This window comes from Sminthopsis crassicaudata, chromosome 1 (genome assembly GCF_048593235.1).
Source record: "Sminthopsis crassicaudata isolate SCR6 chromosome 1, ASM4859323v1, whole genome shotgun sequence".
NCBI classification, from domain to species: Eukaryota; Metazoa; Chordata; class Mammalia; order Dasyuromorphia; family Dasyuridae; genus Sminthopsis; species Sminthopsis crassicaudata.
The window spans coordinates 707,891,383-707,899,597 of record NC_133617.1 but is presented as its reverse complement, the minus strand read 5'-3'; the positions used below and the strand labels follow the sequence as shown (position 1 = coordinate 707,899,597).

The 8,215-nt window shown below is 33.7% G+C and overlaps 1 long non-coding RNA gene across 1 annotated transcript; it reads left to right on the top strand.

Annotated features, from left to right (window-relative positions):
• The first annotated feature begins 929 nt into the window (after positions 1-929).
• Positions 930-3,698, top strand: LOC141555790 (uncharacterized). Its single transcript, XR_012486342.1, has 2 exons — positions 930-1,066; positions 2,355-3,698. It is a non-coding gene; the product is annotated as an uncharacterized LOC141555790 (long non-coding RNA).
• The last annotated feature ends 4,517 nt before the right edge of the window (positions 3,699-8,215 follow it).

Below are 8,215 nucleotides of genomic sequence, written 5' to 3'. Positions count from 1 at the left end.
ATAAAGCAAAAAAGAAGAAAAGGAACAGATTAAATTCCAAACAATGCAATGATAGGCAAAAATTATTGGAAATATTTAGCTTAGTGGTTCCCAGGTTTTTTAATTATGAGGGCTGTTTTTCTACTATCAAAAAAAAAAGTGGTCCTCTTTCTGGTCAGACATGAACAATTATCACCCATTGATTGAAAAAATAACAGTGATGAAAAGTTGTGATAGATTTAAAGCTCTGTTAAATGAATTTGTAGTTTATCACAATCTCAGCTACACATATTTGAAAAGTAGTAATAAATACATGTGCTTTATTATTTACTCTGACTCCAGCAGGTATGTTTGCTTATTTATTATACTGTCATGTTGCATATTTGTTGGAGCTAAGTAAAGGTCAAAGTCACTTGTTTATCTTACATATGGATTTTCAGATCATTTATAATAACTCTGAGGCCCCCTAGGGGTCTAAATTCCATCAGATAGAGAACCACTAATTTAGTTGATGGAAGAGAAGATGTTAGAAGGACATAATTACTGACTTCAAGTATTTGAATGGTTCTCATGTGGAAAAAAGGATTAATCTGCTTGTCCTAGATACAAGAAAGGAGAAATAGGATGAGTGTTTACAAATTATAAGGATGTTCAGTGTACAGATACAATTCCAGATAATTAATTCTATGACACAATAATTGAGGCTGCTTCCCTAACACTGGAGGTCTTTAAGTGGGGTTGGATAATCATTTATCCAGCTGGTAGAAGACTTGGAGATGTTCTCTGAGATTCCTTTCAACTCACAGATTTTCGAGATGAAGAAGTCATTGATAACAGTTCACAAGAGCTGATTCTCATTTATGTAACAGATTAAGGTTGGTAAAGCACTTTAGAAGTAGGTAATTTTATTTTCACAAAAATTCTGGGACATACATGGTATTGTTATCTCCATTTTCAGATGAATAAACTGAAGCTGATACAGATCAAATGATTTGCCCAGGATCATATGACTACTAAATATCTTAAGGAAGATTTGAACTCAAGACTTCCTAATTCCATGTCCAGCACTCTACCTCAAGAAAATGAGGTAAAAATTATAAGATAAACTGTAGTCACATTGTATGTGTTTTATATTTGCTTATTTGTAAGAATAGATAAAGAGAATATAAAATTTAAGAGTAGAAAATTCATTTCTTTGTTTTTCTGATTAGTATCCCCAACTTCCAGCACATAGTAGGCTACTCTTAATAGGTACTTTGTAAATGAGTGAATGGATACCTGAAGGCAACTAAAATTGAAAAGTACCAGTTTTGCCGACAATTCTTAGGTATGTTTTCTGATGGCTAAAATATAGTTCTGAGACCAAAGTCAAAAGTTTAATTTTTCTCTGAGCCAATAAACTCTGCTTCGCTCTAAGGTCACTCATTCCATCCTCATTTTTTGCCAGCTGTTTCCTATGCATAAATCATGAGAGATGGGAAAGGTAACACTAGCTCCCAAAGTAGGAATAGCTTGGAACCCAATGTAGAATTACTATGAGGAAAAAAGCTATCATCACACATCCTAGGGGATGAGGGTTCAAGGCTCCTTTTTCATATACATAGGATGGTACAATCTATGATAAATTGTATCAAAATTTCATTACCAGAAATTCTTGAAGTCGATACATTTGGAAGAAAATCTCAAGGTATATTCCATGTTAAAAAATGTGACTTTCAAGCCACCTGCAGGTTAGGTATAACATCTGCAGACTTATTTCCCAAGATAGCCAAAGAAACTGTGTTAGAATTTTAAATGAATTATTTGCTATGAGAAAGATATCTTGAGCAAATATTACATCTACTATTGGATTATCACAGCAATGTAAGAGTGACAATTATAGAGAAATAAATCCTCCCATTTCTTAGAGAAAATGGACTCAGATTCTCCTGCACACATTTTTTTAAGCACCTAGAATACAGTCAAAAGGAAATGCCAGCTTTCCCCCCTCTCATTCATTTGATTTCATCCTTCTCAATCATCATCTTGACACAGCAGTTATAGGATTTGCATATGGCATGGTGCTGAGAGCTAGAATGGTAAATGATCAATTACCCAACACCCATCTAAACAGAAAGACTAATTAAGTCGAATTTGTCTGCACTCAGCATTTAGGGAAAAAGGCAAATTACAAGACAAACTACAATCAGGATTTTATTTTTAAAAGCTACTTGGGCATCAGTACAGATTTGATCCAAGGGAGTCTGTAGTCTTTACTCGATCACAACCAGATTATGTGAGTTGGGACAAGTCACTTTGTCTGTAGCTTCCTTAGTACTTTCAAGTGTAAAATGAGGGGACTGTATCTTTCTGATTATAAATTATTTTGATTTTAGGTTCAACTATTGAAGCAATGTGGCACTATAGGTAGAAGGCTGACCTTGAAGTCAAATGAACCAAGTTCTTCCTCTGAGTGATTGTAAATAAGCCAATGGTGTATACAACTCTTTTAAGATGAATGAGTTGCCAATCTGCATCAGAAGAGGGATATTCCATACTGGAAGTTCCCTACATCAAAAAAAAATCACAGTTTCAGGTTTTGTTTATTTTTTTTAATGTTTAATCTATTAACCAGTACAACAATTTTGTGTCTAATAGTTTGCTACTATAACTTTATTTCATCATGGAAATAAGATTGTGGAAAAAATTACTTTGAATGCCTCCCCAGATATACATCAATTATATTGCTTGCTGCCTACTGCACAGAATTGGAGCTGGCCACATTTTCTTAGTGAGTAATGTTACTAGCAGTGTTGGGGAACCATGTAGCTATATGGTTTAGAGGGAACCAAAAGAGGCTGGAGAAACAGGTAAAGAAACTGTCTAACAAATTGTGTAAACTGCATGCAAATCAAACTCTTTCCATCATTCCAGATTTGCAGCTGCATCCAGGCTATCCCAATTTTCACCTCGTCAGATTTAATTTTATCTTAGCATTAACCCCAGCTTCTAACAGGGATTTGACCTATTTCTAACCCATCTGTAAATCATTTGGCCACTCAGCTTAGAATTCCAAAGCCCTAGTAGCCACTTCAAACTCAGTAAGACCCCTGTACTACTTCTGTCCTACAATATCCAGGAATGCTTACTGAACTTGAAGTGGAATATGGAGAAAGATCTCAGCTAAGTCAAAGAGTAAATGGTAATTTATTAAGTACTTTCTATATGCTAGACCTGCTATTTATTATCTTTGCTAATGCCTATAAACTTTATGGATTGCAAAATGTCAGTTTCTACATCTGTAAAATATAAGGATAGGGTTATTTGATTTCTGAGATGTTTTCTTGCTTTATATCTATAATTATTCTATGATCCCCATAATTGTGACCCAATGCAGACATCATGGCGCAAATGATTATAATGTGACATAAAGATCATGAGCTCCGGGTCATGGCAGTCTCATACATAGTTACTCTAGGAGGCCCTTCCAAGTAAACTAATACAGTTCTCAAAGATGTACGTTGTCTTTCTTCCTGCTGATTTCAGATCTTCAGATGAGTATCCATATTTCTTAACCACTTCATTTCCAATTAAAAGTTTGAAATTTGTCTATAAACTGATGTTTGGTAGATACATGAACAACTTTGTTTTTTAGAGACACATTTCTACTATCTGCTCAAAAATGTTATATGAGGTCTTCTTTAGCTCTTAGTTGAATAAAAGTGTATGCTAAAAAAAAATGGGTGTGCACATTTGTCTTTCCTGCATTCCATTCTTATACTTTCTAGTATTCTCTAGTTTAGGCCATTTTGTTGTTTTCTTTTTCCATAGCCACTGCCTAACTAAAAACCCATTTGGAAAGTAGACTAAAATTATTTAATATGGGCTGATTCTCCATGGACTTGTAGTCTCAAATCAGTCTGATTGTATATAGATGAGCCATCATGGGAGAGGTAAGGTTACTCCATTTGAAAATAATATGCCCAGTGACCAATAGTGAAAATAAAACATCCATCCCTGGCACCCTACAAAGAAAGAGCTGTCCCTGGTCAAGGATATGAGAGGCATGAGTTGTTGCCAGAGGCCAAGTAACTAGTTATCTGTCTTTGAAGTCAGGATGAGAGCAGCCTGTCCAGGTAAGAGAATTGAATCTTTGCTTAGTATTAGAAAAAAAAACACTTATTATAACATCTGATGATTATTTATGTAGCATCACCACTATATATGAAGGCTAGCAATACAAATAGCTATCTTTGCTTTTGTTTCATTTTTTATTTGTCACAACTTTAACTCCAAGGAATAAAAATTAAAATACTTAATAAAAGTAACATGTATTGAAATTTTTATCAATTCTATCGCTTATCATGTTCTCTCATGTTGATATGGTTCCCATTCCTGTTCATAGTAATTATTAAACCTTCCCACTTGATATCCTTGTTTTGTCTTTTACATTTACAATCCATTCTTCACAGTGACTTAGTCAAATCTTCCTGATGCATATATTTGGCTATATTCCTCAACTATTTAAAAATCTGTATCTCTATTGACTAGGATAAAATACAATATTTTCAACTTGATATTTAAAGTCCTTTACTGACTGATTCCCATCTTCCTTTCCAGCCTCCCATTATGAACTAATACTATTCCCCTGATATAGCTTTGATTGTGAACATTCTCACAGTTAATACATTGTAATTATTTGCCTTTATTATATGTTTTGTAATGCTCTACTCAGTAATCTTGATGCTTTTTAAGCCTAGAAGATAATTATGGTTCTATATAAGTAATAACATTAATATTGATATATATCTGTGGAAAGAGATGTATATGGAGAGAGAGACAAAGAGACAGAGAGACACAGAGAGAGACAAAGACAGAGAGACAGAGACAGAAATGAACAAATGCTTGTGAGGAAAAATACCCAAAAGGTTTTTCTAATTTATTATTTAACAAATTGGGGTTTGTGATTATATTTAATTCATCATCCAAGTTAGTTATATAGGAGGGTTGCCATCCTACCACTAGTTGTTAACTCACTTTCCCTCCTCAAAATAAAATATATGCTTGTTTATTTTTTCTCCTAGACTATATAGCATAATGGATATGACCAAATGAGTCTCTTTACTCTAACTTATGAAAATGACACTACCTTTTCCCTAAGTAATTATTAAAATACTCACAATTACATATAATTGGCTTCTTTTACTATAAAGTAGAGGCGAAGTAAATACTCTAAAAGTTACTGCATGTAAGTAAACTAAATCTTTACTAATATTTATCCAATCTTTATTTCATATATTTCTCTTTTATTTATAATGAAGTCAAATTGTCATAGAGCAATAGGGATGGGAAAATTCACTGGATTCCAAATGATGGATTAATTAGTGTAAAGTCATAGTATTTTTTTTCTCAAGAAGTTGGACTTGGACATGGATCAAATCTTCTTCATGTACTATGGAATGTACAATTAGCACAGTACCAGCCACATAGTAGTAGTTTAATAAATACTTATTCCTGGGGCAGTTAAGTGGGTGCAATGGATAGAGCACCAGTCCTGAAGTCAGAAGGACCTGAGTTCGAATGTAGCCTCAGGCACTTAATACATCCTAGCTGTGTGACCCTGGCACACAGAGGTTGTTTAACCCCAATTGCCTCAGCCAAAAATAAATGAATGAATGAATGAATAAATGTTTACTCCCTTCTGTTCCCTTTGTAAATATCAATGCACTTGAATATTCTTCTGGTGGTAAGATCAAATAATACTAATCAACAACTATTGCCCTGTCTTTTGTATCTTCACTTTCAATCCCATTTTATTTTATGATGCTATAGGAATAATTCCAAAATAATAGATAAATTCATCATTTCCCACAGTCTGATGAATCCCAGGATGGCACCACCAATTTCTGGAGCACAGACCCCAAGAAATGATGGCCAAAAAATAAATAGGCCCTATCAATACTTTGTTTGAGGAATTTAAGTTTCCTAATCTCTTTCTCTCTCTCTTTTTTTAAAGCTTGCCTTGTAGACAGGTTTCTGAGGCTTCCACAGCTCCAATATTAATGTTTAGCACTCCTCCCCTGGGCTGGATAATGATTCCAGGAAAGCAATTTCTCATTGTTACCTCCTGACACAATGGAATTACCCAACAACAAATAGCTGGCATCCATTTTGGATCTGACATTTGAATCTGTATTCTTTGTAATGATTTCCATTTATCAATGATCAGCTATTGATTACGGCTATCAGACTGTGCAACTGGAACATAGGTAAACCTGGAAACATTGGAGTTTCACTCACAATGTACTTAGAATCAAAACACAGACTGTACATTAGTGAAATTCCACAAAAAAGGAGGTGACCAAAAACAATGAATAGCTCCAATCCAAATATATATTAACTTTTATTGAGATAAGATTAAAGCAGCTCTGGGGACTTGGAGGTCAGACGGAGAAAAAAAAATTAGCCAATGAAATACTATTTTGAGCACACCCTGCAAATGCTAGAAATCTGTTTTGTAAGAAAACTACATGTCTTCTGGGTAATTGAAATATCTATTAAAAGAAATATTTCATAGCAACTGACTACATCTTATCACCTATTCAACAGGAGCATCACATAGCTTGGAAATGAGTCATAAAGGAAATAGTTTTAATTTCATCATCTGAAAATTATCTGTTCATATCCTTTGACATGGTATACCACTTGGTGCATATATGTTTATTATTGACACTACTTCATTATGTATAGTACCCTTTAGCAGTAATGTAGTTTTCTTCTTTATCTCTTTTAATTAGACCTATTTTTACTTTTGCTTGTTCTGAGATTAGGATTGCTACCCCTGCTTTTTTTTTTTTAATTTCTGCTGAAGCATAATGAATTCTGCTCCATCCTTTTACATTTACTCTGTCTGTAACATGGTGCCTTAAATGTGTTTCTTGTAAACAACGTATTATAGGATTTTGGCTTTTAACCCAGTCTGCTATCTACTTCATCCTATTCACATTCACAGTTAAAATGACTAAGACTGTGCTTCCCAACATCTTATTCTCTCCAAGTTATACTTTTCTTTTTTCTTTCCCCCTTACCTTCTTCTCCAGTGTTTTGCTTCTGATCACTATGCTCAGTCAGCCCTCAGATTTTACAGCCCTTCTCCTTTTCCTATTTTTTTCCCTTCTACTTCTGTTCTTCCTTTTATTAGCTTCTCCCTTTATTTTTCCCTTTTTCTTCCTACTTCCCTATAGAGTAAGAAAAGTTGCTCGATCATACGAAATTTGTCTGATATTCTCTTTTTGAGCTAAATCCAATGAAATTAAGTTCATACTATGCTTATGCCACTCACTTCTTTCCCTCAATTGTAATAGGTCTCTTTTGCCTCTTCATGTGATGTAATATACCTCATTTTATCTTCCCTTTCTTCTTCTTCTTCTAATACAATCCCTTTTCCACTTTTAGTTTCTTTTTTATATAATCACAATAAAGTCAAAATTTACCTAACCCTCTAAGTATACTAATAACAAAGATACAGTACACAAGAGTTAAACATATCATCTTCCCATACACAGATGTAAACTTGTTAACTTTTAAAAAACATAGTTTCCTCCTCCCTTTCCTTTTTTCCTTTTTATGCTTTACTTTAGTTTTGTATTTCAAAATCAAATATTCTGGCTTTTTCTTCAAAAATAGAGGAAAAGCCCCTCTACTGAATGTACATTTTTTTTTCTCTGAAAGATAATCCTTAATTTTTCTGGATAGTTGATTCTTGGCTGTAGTCCAAGCTCTCTTTCCCTCTGGAATATCATTTCCCCGGACCTTTGATCCTTTAAAGTGGAAGCTGCAAGGTCCTATGTAATCCCAATTGTGGTTCCTTGATATTTGAATTTTTTTTTCTGGTTGTTTGAAATATCTTCTCCTTGGGATAACAATTCTGGAAATTAGTTAAGGAATTCCTTGAAGTTTTCATTTAGGGGTCTCTTTTTAAAGTTGATAGGTGTATTCTTTCAATGGTTATCTTATCCTCTATTTTTCCTTAATGATATCTTAAAATATGTTATCTATGTTCTTTTTGTCATTGTGGTTTTCAGGTGATCCAATAATTCTTAAATTATCTTACTTGGACCTATTTTCCAATTCAGTTATTTTTCCAATGAAGTATTTTATATTTTCTTCCATTTTTTTTCCAGTTTTTTGGTTTTGTTTGCCTAATTCTTGATGTCTCAGTGAGTCATTCACTTCCATTTGTTCACTTCTAAGTTTT